At 37.3% G+C, this 17707-nt stretch overlaps 1 long non-coding RNA gene across 1 annotated transcript; it reads left to right on the plus strand.

Annotated features, from left to right (window-relative positions):
• Nucleotides 1–6735: 6735 nt before the first annotated feature.
• Nucleotides 6736–9258, plus strand: LOC145068378 (uncharacterized). Its single transcript, XR_013688967.1, has 2 exons — nucleotides 6736–7015; nucleotides 7105–9258. It is a non-coding gene; the product is annotated as an uncharacterized LOC145068378 (long non-coding RNA).
• The last annotated feature ends 8449 nt before the right edge of the window (nucleotides 9259–17707 follow it).

The raw sequence follows: 17707 nt of genomic DNA on the forward strand, positions 1-17707 counted from the left end.
TTAGGTCAAGATAAAACCTGGTTTTACTTCAAGATATAGCTGTTATACTACCTAAATATTATGAAGTTAGAAGTAATGTTTAAAAGCATAGTCTAGTAACTTAGGGTTTTAGACATGAAAATGCTTTTGTTGTTAGAGCTATAGGAAGCCGTCAAAGTCTACATGAGCTACCTCATTCATTAGCTAAGATTGGGGATCTTAGTGGAAGTCCTCTGACCTGTAACCGTTAATCCCGTGTAAGCGAGGAAGTCGTGTATGAATAAGATACGGGTTGACGACCCCACTCGTCGTTGTTAATTACAACCCAAGACAAGCGAGCGACAATTCATTCCTTTTATTTTTATTCCGGCGTCGATGAAGTGTGTGGTGTTGTTCTCATGGTAAATCATGAGTGTATTGTTCTCATGGTAAATCATGAATGTATTGTTTATCATGATAAATCATGATTGTATTGTTTTGTCATAGGTTTTGTTGTCAAGCAGCAGTTACGGACTCATGGTAGCAAGTTGTTAGAAGCATTATACTTTGTCGTTAGACAAGTATTAATGTTAAGTATAAGTTTCCCCCCTACTTATACCCTATGTACTACTTGTATATTAAGTAGATAATTATACCTAGCACACATACTCATATAGAATTGAAATAGATTTATACGTAGTGGTTTTACTCGTATAGAATTGAAATAGATTTATACGCAGTGGTTTTACTCGTATAGAACTGAAATAAGATTTATACGTAGCAACTTTCATTTGTATGGAATTACAAACACTTATATTCATAGTATATGAGACTTATAGGTATATACTTATTTGGTAAGTAAACTTTTATACCTAGGATATATATAGTAAACGTTGGAGTGTCAAAATTATACTTTCAAAACTATACTTTTGAACTTGAGAAAAAGTGTTATTTTTATATGGGGTCAAAACCTGTGAACTCACCAACTTTATGTTGACGTATTTTAAATTGCATGTGTTTTCAGAAAGTTGATAGCTATGATACGAGAAATGACATTACACTGCCCGGTGTTTCCGCCGACGGCTGGGGTGTGACATAATCTAAGGGGTTCAAATGTTCCAGAAGCCCTATGGGGAGATGTCGTGAAATACATAGTCTACATTATAAGCCGGATAACTATAAACTCATTAAAAGATTCAACACCTTATGATCTATGGACCGATTGGAAACAAAATATCAATCATGTAAGGGTGTTTGGTTATGTTGCTTATGCAAAAATAGTAGAACACATCTAAAAAAACTCAATGATAGGAGTAAGAAGATGGTATGAAGGGATGTTTCCGAAGAGGAAGGAAACTGGGAGTGGATACCTACAACCAACCTCAAAGCTATCCCTAATGGAACTTTTACTTTACATATCTTGGTTGAAATCGAGAATGAAAACAAAGAAATACATCATAATATAAATTTCAATGAAGCCTATACATCACAAGGAATCTCGGTTACACCTCAATTCTTACTTGAAAGTTCACTCGAAAGCAAAGGCCCATAAAAATATCGAATTTTGAAGGATAATGATGAATATTGTGATGAATTTATGTTTCTATTAGATGAAGAATAACTAAAAAATTTCTCAAGTGCAAGTACAAGTAACGATTGGATGGAAGCAATGAAAAGTTAATTAAGTGTAATTGAGAAAAACAAAACATGGAGTTTAGTTGAACTACCAAAATATAGGAAACCCATCAATTTCAAATGGGTGTACATGACTAAGTGAGACCCGGGTGGAAAATATTGAAGTATAAAGCAAGGATAGTTGCTAAAGGGTATATACAGTTACAAGGAATTGATTTCGATGAAGTATTCACACCGGTTACTCAATTGGAAACACTTCAAATTATACAAGCTTTTACAACTTCAAATGGACGGAGTATACATCACCTTGATGTACAATCTACTTTCTTAAATGAGAACTTATATGAAGAAGTTCATGTGATACAACTGAAGGGATTCGTAAAGAAAGATAAACTGAAGTTGGGGTACAAAATGGAAAAAGTGTTATATGGTTTGTGCCATGCTCGATGAGCTTGAAATTCTTGCTTAAACAGATGTGTTAAATGTGACTTGACATTTGGAGCATTCTCATGGAGCATTTGAGTTCACTGGAGAAATTGGGATCAACTTGGAGCATTTGGAGCAACCTAGACCAACTTGGAGCAACTTAAAGCAACACGGAGCATCATTTTGCGCCATTCAAAAAGGTGTTGTACCACTTATGATTAAGTTGCTCAAAATGGAAGGGATGTTGTGCCAAATGGAAGGGATGTTGCGCCAAGTGAATGGAACTTATGCCATTCATACGGGTGTTTTGCCAACATGGGATAAGTTGCATGACATTGAAGCCACTATGATGCATGTTGCACACAATGGTTGGAGTTACGCCATCTCATGGGACATCTTCATACAAGATATGCCATCTTCATGCAGGGTGCACTATGATGAGCCATGTGTGCTATGAAGTCCTCTATGATAATCAGAAGTTGTTAATGCTCAAGGAATACACCATGTTGTGCCGCCATGATGTATGTTGGACCAATAGTGTTCATGATGCACCACTTGTGCATCATAATGCTCCATTATGGTACAAGGTGATCAATCATATGTGTTATTGATACTTATGTGTTGTATGTCTTGGATGGATGTTCTATAAGCTACTATAGGGTGTAATATGATTGATTGACACCTTTCATGGGCCTATGGGCCAATAGACTTGGCCATTAGGATTTTAGGTGTGATCCCTCAAGTATAAATAAGGATACATGCTCAGTCACTTTAAGTGCCTTGAATTCTAGAGTGATAGGTGAATCTCTGTGAAATTGTACTTGTAACCTCTGTTTTAGAACTTAGAAATAAAGAATACTCCCTTCCTGCCAGTGGACGTAGGCCACCTTAGTCAAATCATGTAAATACTATGTCTTGTATGCTTTGGTTTTGCTAGTCATCTACTTTACTTCCTAACAAGTGTTATCAGAGTTCTGGTTTGTGTTCTTGTGATTACAGATGTCTACTCACAAGTTTTATTTAGAGAAGTTGAATAGTTTAAATGACTTCGCATTGTGGAAGGTGAAGATGAGGTCTCTTTTGGTTCAACAAGGATGTGCAGCGACATTGGAATGAGAGGAAAAAATTCCAAAGGATGGACATTCTGACGAAGGTACATGGTGCCATTTTGTTGATTTTAAAAGATGAAGTACTGAGGGAAGTAGCAAAACAACTCTTTGTATAAGAATCAATGGTAGTAAATTATCAGGTTATCCAAAAGTACCCAAGTGAAATCTTGTCTGGATATTTTCAATCACGTCATCTTGGATCTACAAGGGGTTGATGTGAAGATTGAAGATGAAGATCAGACATTAATTCTCTTATGTTCTCTTTTGAACTCATGTGAGAATTTCATTGATACCAAGCTCTATGGTAGGACAATGATTTTGGTGAATGATGTGAAGGATTATCTGATGTTCAAGGAGCAAAAAAGAAAAGTTTCAGAAGGAGAAGATGTGTCCAGTTCCGGTTTGTTCACAGGAAGAGGAAGGACATAAGACATGAAAGGGAAACAGAAGGAGATCACGCTTAAAATCCATGTCTAAAGGTTCATGAAATGAAATATATTATAAATTCAAGGAAAATGGGCACTTCAAGAAAAATTCTCCAAAGCTGAATAATGGAAAGTTCAAGAGTGAATCAAGCAGAAACAACATTGTTGTTGTAGTTTACAAGACATTTGATGAAGGGACGATGGTGAGGTACAGACGATAAGTACATATAGTTCTACAAATGCTTAGCTCTGGGATTCTGGAGCATCTTATCACATTACGTACAATCATGACTGTTTCGACTCCTTCAAAGAGTAGAATGACACAATTAAGATATGTGATGACGAGGTGATTAGTATCAAGGGTAATGGAACTGTGTAGATCAATATGCATGATGGTATAGTAAGTAACTGGTATGTCCCGAAACTTTGGAAGAATCTAACTTCTCTTGGCACTCTAGCTAAGAATGGGATGAGGTAAGTGTTGGGTTTTGAGCATACTAAGACTCCTATGGTGTACATGCAACCCTTAAAACCTTGGATCTGTGTTTTCTCTAAAATACATGCAAATTTGATTTCTAAGGTTTACAACCTAACTAGCATGTTATCGGATACTTGTAATATAAAACTTTAAGTTGAATAACATACCTTTCTTTTGTGGTTGATTGCTAGGAGTTTTAGAGCCTAGCACCAATAGTGTGGATGCCTCAAGTGGTGTCACAAATCACCTAAAACAACTTGGAAATACTTGATAGAATCTAATGCTTGCTAGAATCGGCCCACCCTTGTTTATCACACACACACTAGTGCCAATTCTACAACCAAGGACCTCTTTATATACTATGGAGGATTAGGGTTAAACCCTAGTACCCATGACTCTTCATTTACCTAGGATCCATGGGTTAAAAGCTCCATGGACTATCATGGACTTCCATATACTCTTAGCCCATCCTAAATAAATCTTAGCCCAATCTATATATATGTAAGAGTCCATATTTAATTAGCCTCTTTTGATCACTAAATTAATTCCAAAATTGATTCTTGATCAACACTAATTAAATAATATGATTTCATATTAATATATTATAACTTATAATATACTAATATATCATAAACATCTTATTCTCAAAAATATATCCATACAAATTGTTAGTCGAAGTGCAACCCAAATGGACCAAGCCGGGTCGGGTCAAGTTCATACCAAATATAGTTACGAACTTAGACACCTTATCCAACAGTACGTTAGTGTGGGTGACTGGGTCAAAGTCACCAAAGGTGCTTTGTTTATAATGAAAGGGAGGATGAATTATGGAGGGATTTATATCCTACAAGGAAGTACGATTATGGGAACGATGACTATCTCTCGATACTTGAATGAAGGCGATAATAAGATAGAATTATGGCATCGTAAGTTGGGGCACATGAGTGAGAAGATCATGTCAGTTCTAAGTAAACAAGGATTGCTTAGTGGAGAGGCTACTTGAAAGATAAAGTGTTGTGAAACTTATATCAAGGGAAAGCATCACCAAGTGAAGTTCGGTACTGGTCAACACACATGCAAGGAAATCCTAGAATATGTTCACTCAGATCTGTGGCGTCCTACACAAGTGAAGTCTCAAAGAGGATGCTCATACTTTGTGACATCAATTGATGACTATTCACAAAAGGTTTGGGTATACTTTCTGAAGACTAAAGATGAGGTGTTTGGGAAGTTCTAGAAGTGGAAGACCATGATTAAGAAAAGGATTGGAAAACAGATCAAGACTCTGTGGACTAGCAATGGGTTGGAGTTTTGCAACGCTCCCTTTGATAATTTATGCAAGACAAAAGGTAAAGTGAAACACAACACTATATAACTCATGCCACAACAAAATTAAGTGGTAGAACGGATGAACCAAACACGAATGCAACGTGCAAGGTGCATGTGGATATTTGCTAACTTACCCAAGCATTTATAGGCGGAAATAGTTAACCCTGCTTGCTACCTGGTGAACTGATCATCATCAATTGTTATAGATTTGAAGGCTCCTTAAGATGTATAGTTCAAGAAACCCTCTAACTATTCTGGTAAAATTAGGATTATTCTTTAGGTTTTGAAGACTATAATTTATAACTTTCGATTATTTACAAAATAATATATGGATTTTCTTTTAAGTTTAATTAAGATTTTGATTTAAGTTAGGCCTTATCGTCAATTAAATTTACAATTAAAATTATTTATACAAATTATTCAAAATTTATGACTTTAAATAACAATGATTCATATACAAGAACATATTCAAACTAAATTAAATATATAATATGTTAAAGGTTAAAAATATATATAATAGTAAAAGATGTTAATTTAATATTAAAGTTTAGTTAATTTCGGATTACAATTTAAGTTTTGTATTTATTCAATATTATTAACCAACTTATAATTATTATTTGGAAAAAAAAATCATAGAGATTTCGAATGCATATGGTGAAAGAAAAAATCTTTCTTTTTATAATATAGCTATAAATATTTCTCTAATAGTCTTTTACTTTGTAAGAAGTTCCATTGATTTGTATATCAACCAACCCCTCCTTGATTCCGTCCTTCTTATGTGAGAATCACAAAGGTAGAAAGGAGAATCGAGGACTTGCAAATCCCTTAGGGTCGTCGCCCACCATTGACGACGCTGTTGTAGCAGCGTCGTTGTACCCCCACAACCACTACCTTATTCTCCCTTCTCAGTTTCATCTAATTTCTCTCTAGCATTGATTATCTTTCAAATTCTCCCTCCCTTTATTACTTTCTCTTGGTCTCTCGGGGGGGGGGGGGGGGGGGGGGGGGATGATTTATGTTATGTGTATGTGTGTATCTAAGTGAGAGGAAAACGGGAAACTGAGGAATTATATTTATTTTGACAAAAGCTACCCAACTATAGCCTTAACCATAAATAAATTTGTACGTGGGATAACAGTGCCAATTTTTACAAAATGTAGGGATTTTGTGTCAATAATAATAATAATAATAATAAAGGAAATAAATTTGTACTTATTTGTTTTTTTAATTCGTTCTGTGTTATGTCGGAAATTATATACCCACGATTTCTGATGACCAATAAATCCATCACTATTCCGTTGAAGGTTTATTTTTCTGATACTTGTACTCCCTAGTAGTGACGTCGTGAAGTTTTAGATGAGATGTCACGTATAAAATCGTGGAGCCAATACTTTGTAGATACATTTATAAATAAATTGACCTCGATGAAAATTGAAGAAATAAGGTATAATTTTCCTCACATCTATAGGTTGTGAGTTGGTGTGGGATTCGAGCTTAGATCATTCACACGTGTCCACTTGTAGTAGGTACATAACATCTAAGGTTTGCATTGTTGTTCACACGCTTGATTCATTTTTTTTCATCTATAAAAAACAGCTCCTCCATACATCTTAAAACACAGAAGCTGGTGCCTTCGTCATACCTGGCACTCTCCGGTTCTCTTTTATGCTTTTCTTGTTCTTCATCACGAGTTTTCGTGTCCATTTTCCCTATTTTCTAACTTTACATTTCATTTTTATGGCAGATGGATCTTACTTCCAATAGCTAAAGATATGCAACAAACGTACCTAGCTATATGGTGAGGGGTTTCGATGCGATTCTTGTCAAGTGAGCAGTCTTTTGCAGTTGACCTCTCTTTCGTTGTCTGTTCGACCTTGATTATATTCATATATTTGCAACCCTAGTTACATACTTCCTTAATAAATATCTTAACGTATATTTACTTTTATTTTATTTTCTTCATCACCTACCACAATTTTTTTGGGTCCCTTTCATTCATATCTCCTGACATATCAATTTATATGTTGCATGTTTATAGATTACAAATTGTCTACAACTACCAAAAAACTAACATCTTCTTGGTTTTCGGGAAAAACAGAGATTTTAACCCATAATCTTAGCGATATTGGACGTTGATAGGTAGCTCTAATGGTGGAAAATAAACTGTCGATATTAAAAGGACGATGGAAAGTTAGTTCAATTACCATGATATGTGTATAGATTATTTAAAGGGTGATCATGGACTACATGAATCTCGTTCACTAGTCCCGAATGGATACAAAATCCTAGCACCATATATGATCAACCCATCCACAGTGTTCTTGTCGGCCTATAGTAGGAGTCAGAGGACGAAATTAGATAGAATTCTGATTATAAGCATATATATAATCATGCGATTATGATTTTAAACAGTATCATTTTGTGTAGGGTTGGTGTTTAATTTGATTTTGTTATAATCTACCAAAATTATCTTTTCCAGTTTTGGTAGAGATATATTACTATATACAAAGTATATGAGCTTCCTTTCGCACTTCCATGTGTGATAAATATTATCATTAGGTGTTTATAAGCTATATTAAATGTTATGTGCTAGAATACTACTTTAATACCGTATATATTACATTCGGTGTTTATAAGAATAGTTTTTTCAAAACAGTTTTAAATCCGAAAGATCAAAATATAGGTTTTTACAATCACCATTAACCTCTTATATCGGTTTTAGGACGAGTTAATACACCTTGAATTTTTATAAATATATCAATTTTCAAAAGCAGTCACAATTATATTTGGTAGTTTTAGAGTTTTTGTTTAGTTCCTTTTTCATGTTCCTTTTCTCCTTTTCCATCTCATGATTTAAACTTTAAACATTTTATATTAAAAAAAAATGTGTTATGTTATCAATAGAAGATGGTCCTTTGTATCCTCACCTACCCATGCAGGCAAACAAAGAAAAAGAGCCTTTCTTGACAGTGACCACCATCTTTTTAATAATATAGACCACACCCTAACCTTTATTGAGTATTTATTATATTTAATCAACATATAATTGAAATAAATATTATTATTATTATAAATATACTTATATATGTAGCAATGACCAGAGAAACTCTTTAATCAAACACTAACGATATCTTTCATTACATTAACGAAATGTCAAATCGTCTAAAAGTAAGCGTATGACCAAATGTGGGGTCCATAAACATTGGATCATGAGTTTTTAGCCGTTGCTTAGATCTCAAATGAATATACTTTTGATACCTACCACCACTAAAAGACTAAAAAAAATGGAAAAATAATAATTTAAGTACAATTTACACAAGTAGCTAAGTAGGTAAGAAAATAGTCCCCGTAGCGATAGCCTATGTGGCTCCATCACCACCACCGCTGCCAACAACCACCGTCTTTGGAACTTTCTCCTTTTTGTCTTCACCACCCTTCTATCCTCCACCACTTGGTGCTCCATACTTGCATGTATGTCACTATGTGTATGTGTATGTGTATGTGTGTTGTAATTATCTATGCATGACAAGGTGGAACAGACAATGAATGTGAGGTGATAACAAGCAAAAAGACTGGTTACTTGACAAGTGTTTGCATGGAAACCTACACTGAAAGAAGTGGAGGGGGACTGGAAGTGGAATTAAGTCGATAGGTGGTCAAGAAGAAGGCTCAAACGGTCAATTTCCCGACTATTTCGGTAGAAGCCATTAAAGCTTTGCAGAAGCTCGAAAGAGAGAGGTTGGAAGCTTGAAAACGAATAGCAATGGTGTCAGGCACACCAAACGATGCAAATTATTGGGATTGTTTTTTCAGTTATTTTAAATTTATTTCTTTCAACTGTATTCGTTAGATTGTACATGTACATTAAGTTTTATAAAAATACGAATACGTTACCATATGATTATAGTTTTAGAATACGTTACCATATGATTATAGTTTTAGAATTCACGACTCAATTATATATCAAGCTAATGTTTTAATTTCCAAATGCAATTATTCAATATCTTGTTAACTAAAATTTAATTGGGTTAGATTCAGTCACTTATTAAACCCCAAGTAAGAAGCATATTAAAAAATTGATGACTAAATAAATGACCCAAGGGTCTTTTTTACCGGATCAAGTAAATGACATAAAAAAATCCTTAAATAAACATTTTATATATAGAACTTATTGCTCCATTCTAAGATTTATAGAACATGAATTCACATCATAATAAATTTATATAAAGCATATAATACCGAAAATAACATAAACGATTATGTCTCGAACTTTTGGTCCACCATTATTTTTCCAAAATCTATAATTCTATCATAGGTTAATTTTGGTTTAATGATCACCACCGACGCCAACCACCGTAGCACTTTTGGAGTTTTTTTGGGTATTGACGTTACCAGATTTAATTCATCCATAGATTTCGATAACATTATTTATTCATTTTTGAGTTCACAAGTACAAAGAAGTGAGCAACCCGAGGACATTGCATTATATTCGGTTTTGTGACAGTTGCACAAGATAGGGTTGAAGACAAATTCTACCAGCTGTTGATATAGAAAGGACTACATATATATTTCATTAATTATTAGCTAAATATCTTCATAACGAATAACTTTTAAGGTCTTATACACCACAAGTTTTCTTATTCGTGTTGTTTTAAGTATGAGGTTTATTTTTTCAGCTGGTAAAATTATAGTATTATAAGCAATTTGTTTCAAATTCATAACTGGTGGTTTAACAAGTGTTGTAATATTAGAAAAAGAAAAAAGAACTCTCATCTAATCATCTATAGAGAAAGAAGCTCTTATAAGTTATTATGACAGTCGATTAATTTCAAGATTGTTGAATGTATTGTGTGGTTAAACAACATAATTGGCGACTTAATAACTGAACCATGTCTTCCCAGGATATTTAATTTTTTCAGATGGACGATTGTGCATCCAGACGGATAATATGAGAAATATTTCATGTTCTAAAACTAAGGTAATGTGAGGAAATAATATAGATGTTCAAATCTCCAACTGGATTCCCGTAGATGATAGTTATGAGACTTCAATTTCTTTGTCTGAATCGGATATCTTCCGATATAACAACACAATTTCTTAAAAGTCACCATAAAGCTTTGTGCTCCTTAATTAGCAACTCAATATTCAATGAGGAATTAAAGAAAATAACTGAAGTGGGAGACTGTGTTGCTAAAGTCACTTGGACTAAGAAGGTTGTGTCTCAAGAATTCTATTAGCTTCTTGCGGATTAAAGAGACTTTTCTTAGTCCATTGTTTATTCGATCTTTTTGGGGATATTTTGCTTTCGTGTTTGTTAGCATGCACATATACGAATGGAAATTTGGTAGTTATCATTAGCATTTTGGACTTGTATGTTTTCTCACAGATCTATAAGTTCTATGTAAGGAATCGTTTGTGGCCATTCATGGTATTCATATGCCTTTGGATGTTGTTTTCTATCATAAATTTTAGCTCCCCAAGATGGTTTTAAGCCGTACTGTGGGGTTGTAGCAAACACCATGGTTTGCCATGGTGGCCATGCTGGCGCATACCATTCCGGGTCCACGTCTATATGTCGGGTCCACGACTATATGCCGTTGTCCTCTCTCTATTCATCTTTCTCCGTATTCTTCCAACACATATATTTTTAATTCATTTTTATTCTTTTTGCATTATAAATAAGGAAATCTCCAAAAAAAAATAAAATGAAGAGTAAATTATACGAATGGTCCTTTAGCTTTACATTTTTTTCCCTGAAATGGTCTTTACGAAACTTTTTTCCCTAAGATGTTCCCTACGAAGCTTCAACAACTAGGGCCAGATGCTACCTTTAACAGGGTTATTCCGAGTTTGTTGTTTATATGATGGATACCCATGAGTAGGTTAAGGCAACTGTGGACGATGTATTGATTGAGTACAAGGATGTATTTCCAGAGGATTTTTTTGGGAGTGCCTCCGGAGAGGCATGTGAAGTTTCAGATTGACTTGTTTCCAGGTGCGACTCCGATAGCCAAAGCACCTTAGGTTAGCACCTCCAGAGATGCAAGAGTTTTATGTACAACTACAGGAGTTGTTAGACAAGTGACTCATTCGATCGAGTAGTTCACCATTGGTAGTGCCGATTTTGTTTGTGAAGAAGGATGAATCACATCGTATGTGTATCGAATACCAGGACTCGAATAAGCTAACAATGAATAACCGTTATCCGCTCCCAAAGATTGACGATTTGTTTGACCAGCTTTAAGGTGCATCTTGGTTTTCCAAGATTGATTTGCGTTCAGGTTATCATCAGATGAGGGTTAGAGAGGAGGATATGCAGAAGACGACATTTCAGACAAGCTATAGTCATTACAAGTTCATGGCGATGCCCTTCAGGCTCACCAACGCTCCAGCCTCATTCATGGATCTCATGAATCGTGTATGTAGACCTATGTTGGATCTATATGTGATGGTGTTTATTGACGACATCCTGGTTTATTCTAAGATCTAGGAGCAGCATGAGGAGCATCTGAGGGAGGTATTAGAGACTCCGAGGAAGGAGAGATTGTATGCAAATTTCTCAGAGTGTGAGTTCTGATTGCGTGAGGTGCAGTTTTTGGGGCACCTGGTCAACCAGAACGGTATTTTGGTCGATTCGGCTAAGGTCGAGACGGTGATAAGGTGGGAAGTTCCGAGGTATCCATCCAAGATTCGGAGTTTCCTTGGATTGGTAGGTTACTATTGGAGATTCAATCAGGATTTCTCCAAGATAGCGGTTCCTTTGACCAGGTTGATGAAGAATACTGTCACTTTTCGTTGGGAGCCTGAGCAACATGCAACTTTTGAGATTCTGAGGCAGAGATTGCATGAGGCAGCGATTCTAAGCCTACCGGAGGGTGTTGACGATTTCGTGGTGTATTCTAATGCATCAATCATGGGTTTGGGTGTTGTATTGATGTAGTGCAGTCATGTGATTGCTTATGCTTTGAGGCATCTGAAGCCTCATGAGATGAATTATCCTATGCATTATTTAGAATTGGGGGATATGGTGTTCGCCCTCAAGATTTGGCAACATTACCTCTATGGGGCTTGTTGTAGTATTTACACAGACCACAAGAGTCTGAGATATTTGATGGATCATCTGAATATGAACATGAAGCAGTGTAGATGGTTGGACGTGGTGAAGGATTATGATTGTGAGATCCTTTATCATCCGGGGAAGGCCAACATGGTGGCTGATGCTCTTAGCCGCAAGGCAGTTGCTGCCCCGATCCGAGATTTTATCTGAGTATGATAGTGATTACCCCACTCTTAGAGCAGATTCGAGAGGCTCAGGCTGAGGCTATAAAGGAAGAGCACCGAAAGAGTGAGGGCATAGTGGGTCAGGTGGTTTCCTTTGATTATGATAGTTAGGGATTGTTGACCATTAATCTGAGGGTGTGGCTTCCCTATTGGGGCGGTGCACGTCAGGTTTTCATGGAAGAAGCGCAATCAGGATTTCTCCAAGATAGCGGTTCCTTTGACCAGGTTGATCAAGAATACTGTCACTTTTCGTTGGGAGCCTGAGCAACATGCAACTTTTGAGATTCTGAGGCAGAGATTGCATGAGGCAGCGATTCTAAGCCTATCGGAGGGTGTTGACGATTTCGTGGTGTATTCTAATGCATCAATCATGGGTTTGGGTGTTGTATTGATGTAGTGCGGTCATGTGATTGCTTATGCTTTGAGGCATCTGAAGCCTCATGAGATGAATTATCCTATGCATTATTTAGAATTGGGGGATATGGTGTTCGCCCTCAAGATTTGGCAACATTACCTCTATGGGGCTTGTTGTAGTATTTACACAGACCACAAGAGTCTGAGATATTTGATGGATCATCTGAATATGAACATGAAGCAGTGTAGATGGTTGGACGTGGTGAAGGATTATGATTGTGAGATCCTTTATCATCCGGGGAAGGCCAACATGGTGGCTGATGCTCTTAGCCGCAAGGCAGTTGCTGCCCCGATCCGAGATTTTATCTGAGTATGATAGTGATTACCCCACTCTTAGAGCAGATTCGAGAGGCTCAGGCTGAGGCTATAAAGGAAGAGCACCGAAAGAGTGAGGGCATAGTGGGTCAGGTGGTTTCCTTTGATTATGATAGTTAGGGATTGTTGACCATTAATCTGAGGGTGTGGCTTCCCTATTGGGGCGGTGCACGTCAGGTTTTCATGGAAGAAGCGCACAATTCGAGATTGTCTATTCATCCAGAGCGAAAAACATGTATAGAGATCCCCGACCTGACTATTGGTGGTCATGTATGAAGCAAGACGTGGCTTAGTATGTGGAGAGGTAGTTGACTTGCAGGAAAGTTAAGGTCAAAAAGCAGCGACCTCACGACAAAATGGAGCCGTTGGAAGTTCCCGTTTGGAAATTGGAAGAGATTACGATGGATTTTGTCATCAAAATTCCTCGAGCGACACACATAGTGGGTTCGATATTGGTAATTGTGGATCGATTGACCAAGAGCACGCATTGTATTCTGATCCTAGAGAGTATTTCGACGAAGTTGCTAGCTGATATCTACATTCGGTAGGTTGTGGCACGGTATGTGGTGCCGATTCTTGTGGTCTCTAATAGGGATGTTCGGTTTACGTCTAGGTTCTTATAGAGATTTCATGAGGAGTGGGGAACTCGTCTGTACTTCAGTACGACTTTCCACCCGCAGACTGATGGTTAGAGTAAGAGGACTATCGAGACATTGGAGTACATGTTGCGGGCATGTGTACTGAATTTTGGCGGTAGTTGGGATACGTATCTTCATTTGGTAGAATTTTCAAATAATAACAGTTATCTCGCTAACATTAATCGACCTCCTTTTGAGATTCTTTATGGGAGGAAGTGTATGACCTCGATATGTTGGGGTGAGATAGGTCAGCGGGTCAGGGAGAGTACCGAGGTGGTATTCAAGAAGACATAATTGATTCAGCAGGTCTGTGGCAAACTTTGGACAGCACAGAGTCAACAGAAGAGTTATGCAGACAGGCGTCAGTCAAACTTGGATTTTCAGGTTGGAGACATGGAACTCCAGAAGGTGTCACCTTGGAAACGTGTCATCCGATTCAGGAAGCAGGGAAAGTTGGGCCCCATGTATATTGGTCCTTTCAGGGTTTTAGCCCGAGTGGGCAGGGTTGCATATCATTTGGGTCTGCCCGAGGAGCTCAATCCGATTCATAGCACCTTTCACGCCTCTCGGTTGTAGAAATGTTTATTTGATGATTCTGCAGTGGTTCCATTCGAGGACATTCAGTGGATGATCGCCTGAATTATAAAGAGACACCGGTGGCGATCCTTGACAGGAGGACGAAGACTCTAAGCAGGAATAAGGTGGACCTTGTGAAGGTGCAGTGGCAGCACTAAAAGGATTCTGAATTGACGTAGGAGCCCATGGACGATATGAGGGAGCATTACCCTGAGTTGTTTGCAGCAACAAACTTGGAGAACAAATTCTGATTCAAGTGGTAGAGAATTGTAACATCCAAATCCTAGGTGGTATTTAAATTTAATATATTTTGTATTTTGGGTGGTGCCACGTCGTGGCGGAGGCCCCACGACGTGGTAATGGTGGATGTACCGCGGGTTTTAAATGACCGCCACGGGGTGGCATCTTATGGCTACTACATGACATATGTGTAATGAGAAACCCTATTTTTTGGGTTTGCTCCCTATTTAAAGTAATGACGAGGATACGGTTTTCTCATCCACAACTTCTATCAGCCCCCTCAAACTGTAACATCCTAAAAATACTCTCCAAAAAATTCATTTTTAATATACTAATTATAAAACCATTTGTCTGAAGTCAACCATAGTATCAAATCAAAGTATCAATAATCAAAATATGTCATGATAAAACAGTATCAAAGTGTAAATCCCAACGATCTCATGTGCGGAAATCCGGGTGTGATGTGTTGCAGTCATGTCAGCTCCTTTCCCTTCGAAGAGGAAGTACCTGAAACCAAAATTGAAAACCATAAACACAAAGCTTAGTGAGTTCCCCCATCATACCACATACCATATAATAAACATACTGCCAGGAATATCTGGGTGCCCGAACTACCCTGCTGAGCATATCTGGGTGCTCAACCTACCATTGTCAGGAATACCAGGGTGCCCAACCCACCCCTGTCAAGCATATCTTGGTGCTCGACCTACCTTGCCAGGCATATCTAGGTGCCCGAACTACCCTCCAGTTTTTTCAACCGGTTACGGGGACTATTTCACCCCTACCCCTACTACATAATAACATAACATACTGTCAGGCATATCTGGGTGCCCGACCTACCCTCCAGTTTATCTCAATAGACTATGTGGGCTAACATACCCCTCCTACCACTATCACATAATATCATAGCATACTAGCACAAAAGCATAACAGATAGTGGCATACGAGACAATTACCATAAGGACAATCATCTCAACTATAATCAACTACTAGTGGGCCGACATTGGTGCCTTAGACCCACTTCTACTCGAAGGTAACTCACCTCGATAACTATGAATCGTTGCAAAACCTCCTTCTCTGAAATCAACTCCTCTTAGACTCCTACACATAAACATTTCCTTTAATTATCCTTCCGTACTCATGACCCCTTAATGGTCAACTTTGGTCAAAGTCTAAGTCTAAGTCAACATCCTGGACAAAGTTAACATCCTGGTTGACTCAACTCGCCGAGTTGGTCCATCAACTCGTTGAGTTTAATGAATCATAACACCTTGAAATCACGATCCGACTCGTCGAGTTCTTTCATGAACTCGTCGAGTTCCTCCCTATAACAAAGTTGGGACTTCTCATGACCGCAAGAGTATTTATTTTACTCTTTCTCGTTTCTTATCGAGACCCTTCATACAACTAGGGAGAGCTTCTCTTAGCTCTTGGTATCCGACACTCTCCATCCGATGATTTGTTGATTTTTGATATTCGGTCATCGGTTATCAAAAATAGGGAGAAAATATCATCCGGATTTGTTATTATTGTTTGAGTTTGGATTTTTGAAGACTTCTGAAGACAATTATTTATTTAGTGATGCGATGTGACACTTATTTTTGGTCTTCACGGATCAAATTTTTGGCATTACTCGATGTTTTCCGATTCGGATTATTTTTTATTCGGACTCTACCACAGGATGATTTTGCGTTCGCATCCGGTTCAGATCTTATGGTTTCACGAGTTTGGATTTGTGATATGTTGAAGACGAAGATTATTTTGGCAATGTGACATGGCACTTATTTTTGGTCCTTGGATCAAATTTTCGGCATTGCTAGACCATGTTTTTGGACTCACATTATTTTTATCCGGACTTCATTTTATGGATGCTTCACATTTTTAGCAGGTTATTTTTTGAAGAATTTCGGTGTATTATGATTCGAGAACTCGAGATGTTTTTCAGACTTTTGAAGACGAAATGTTTCTTTTATTGGATCTTCTACTTGCTCATGGTGACCTCCTTCTTCGGGTTATTATGATTGGTTTGAAGATTTGGATCTTATCTTTTCTGCTTCATTGGTTGTGCTTTGAAGCCGAAGACCTTCATTTCATAGATTCATGGCCAGTTTCAAACTTCACAGACACTTCAGAGTTTCAGAGACATTTCAGCACTTGAGTTCATTTTATTACCACACTTGCTAGTCGGATTACTATATTATAGCCTTGTATCACTTATTGTATCTCTCATCATTTGTAAGCATTTAGGGAGAGAATGTTGGTACATGTAAATGCTCCACAAATAATGAGTGATTATTAGGTTGTAATTTTCCCTTTATTTGTATTGTTGGTGTAAATACTCTCCCTCCTATATAATGGGAGAGTTGGTCACTTATTAAGTTAGCTAGCTCATTTTCTCAACTTCTAGTAAGAGTTACACTTCTCACAATGTAATCTCTAGAGAGAAAAAGTGGTGGGTTCTCCCATCCAGGGAGAGTTTCTCTCCCACCAAGTTCTTATGAATATTCTCTCTTTCTTTTTCATCTTCTATGAACTCATCATATGTTCTTGATATTTTTGATACACGATTAATCTCAAGACTATTTCTTCCGCACTCACCGTTCGTTATAAAAATGGGTCTCTACAAATATGGTCCCCTAGGGCTGATATATCACGTAAAGTTCCTATCTTTACTTGCATGTATGGACCACTTTGCTCAAAAGGTCAAAATAATGGTCCATAAGTTGCATGGGACCTTCATGTCCATAAAGTTGGCACCTTTATTCCATGAAGTCCCCTAAAGACCCTAGGTCTGTAGGGTTTTCCCACATTGGACGTCCAAGTCCCAAAGACTAACATTTTTGGATCAAAACATGGAGAAATAACTCTAAAACTAGATCTAAA

This window comes from Lactuca serriola, chromosome 8, assembly GCF_051521515.1.
Source record: "Lactuca serriola cultivar US96UC23 chromosome 8, Lser_US96UC23_V15, whole genome shotgun sequence".
Lineage (NCBI taxonomy): Eukaryota > Viridiplantae > Streptophyta > Magnoliopsida > Asterales > Asteraceae > Lactuca > Lactuca serriola.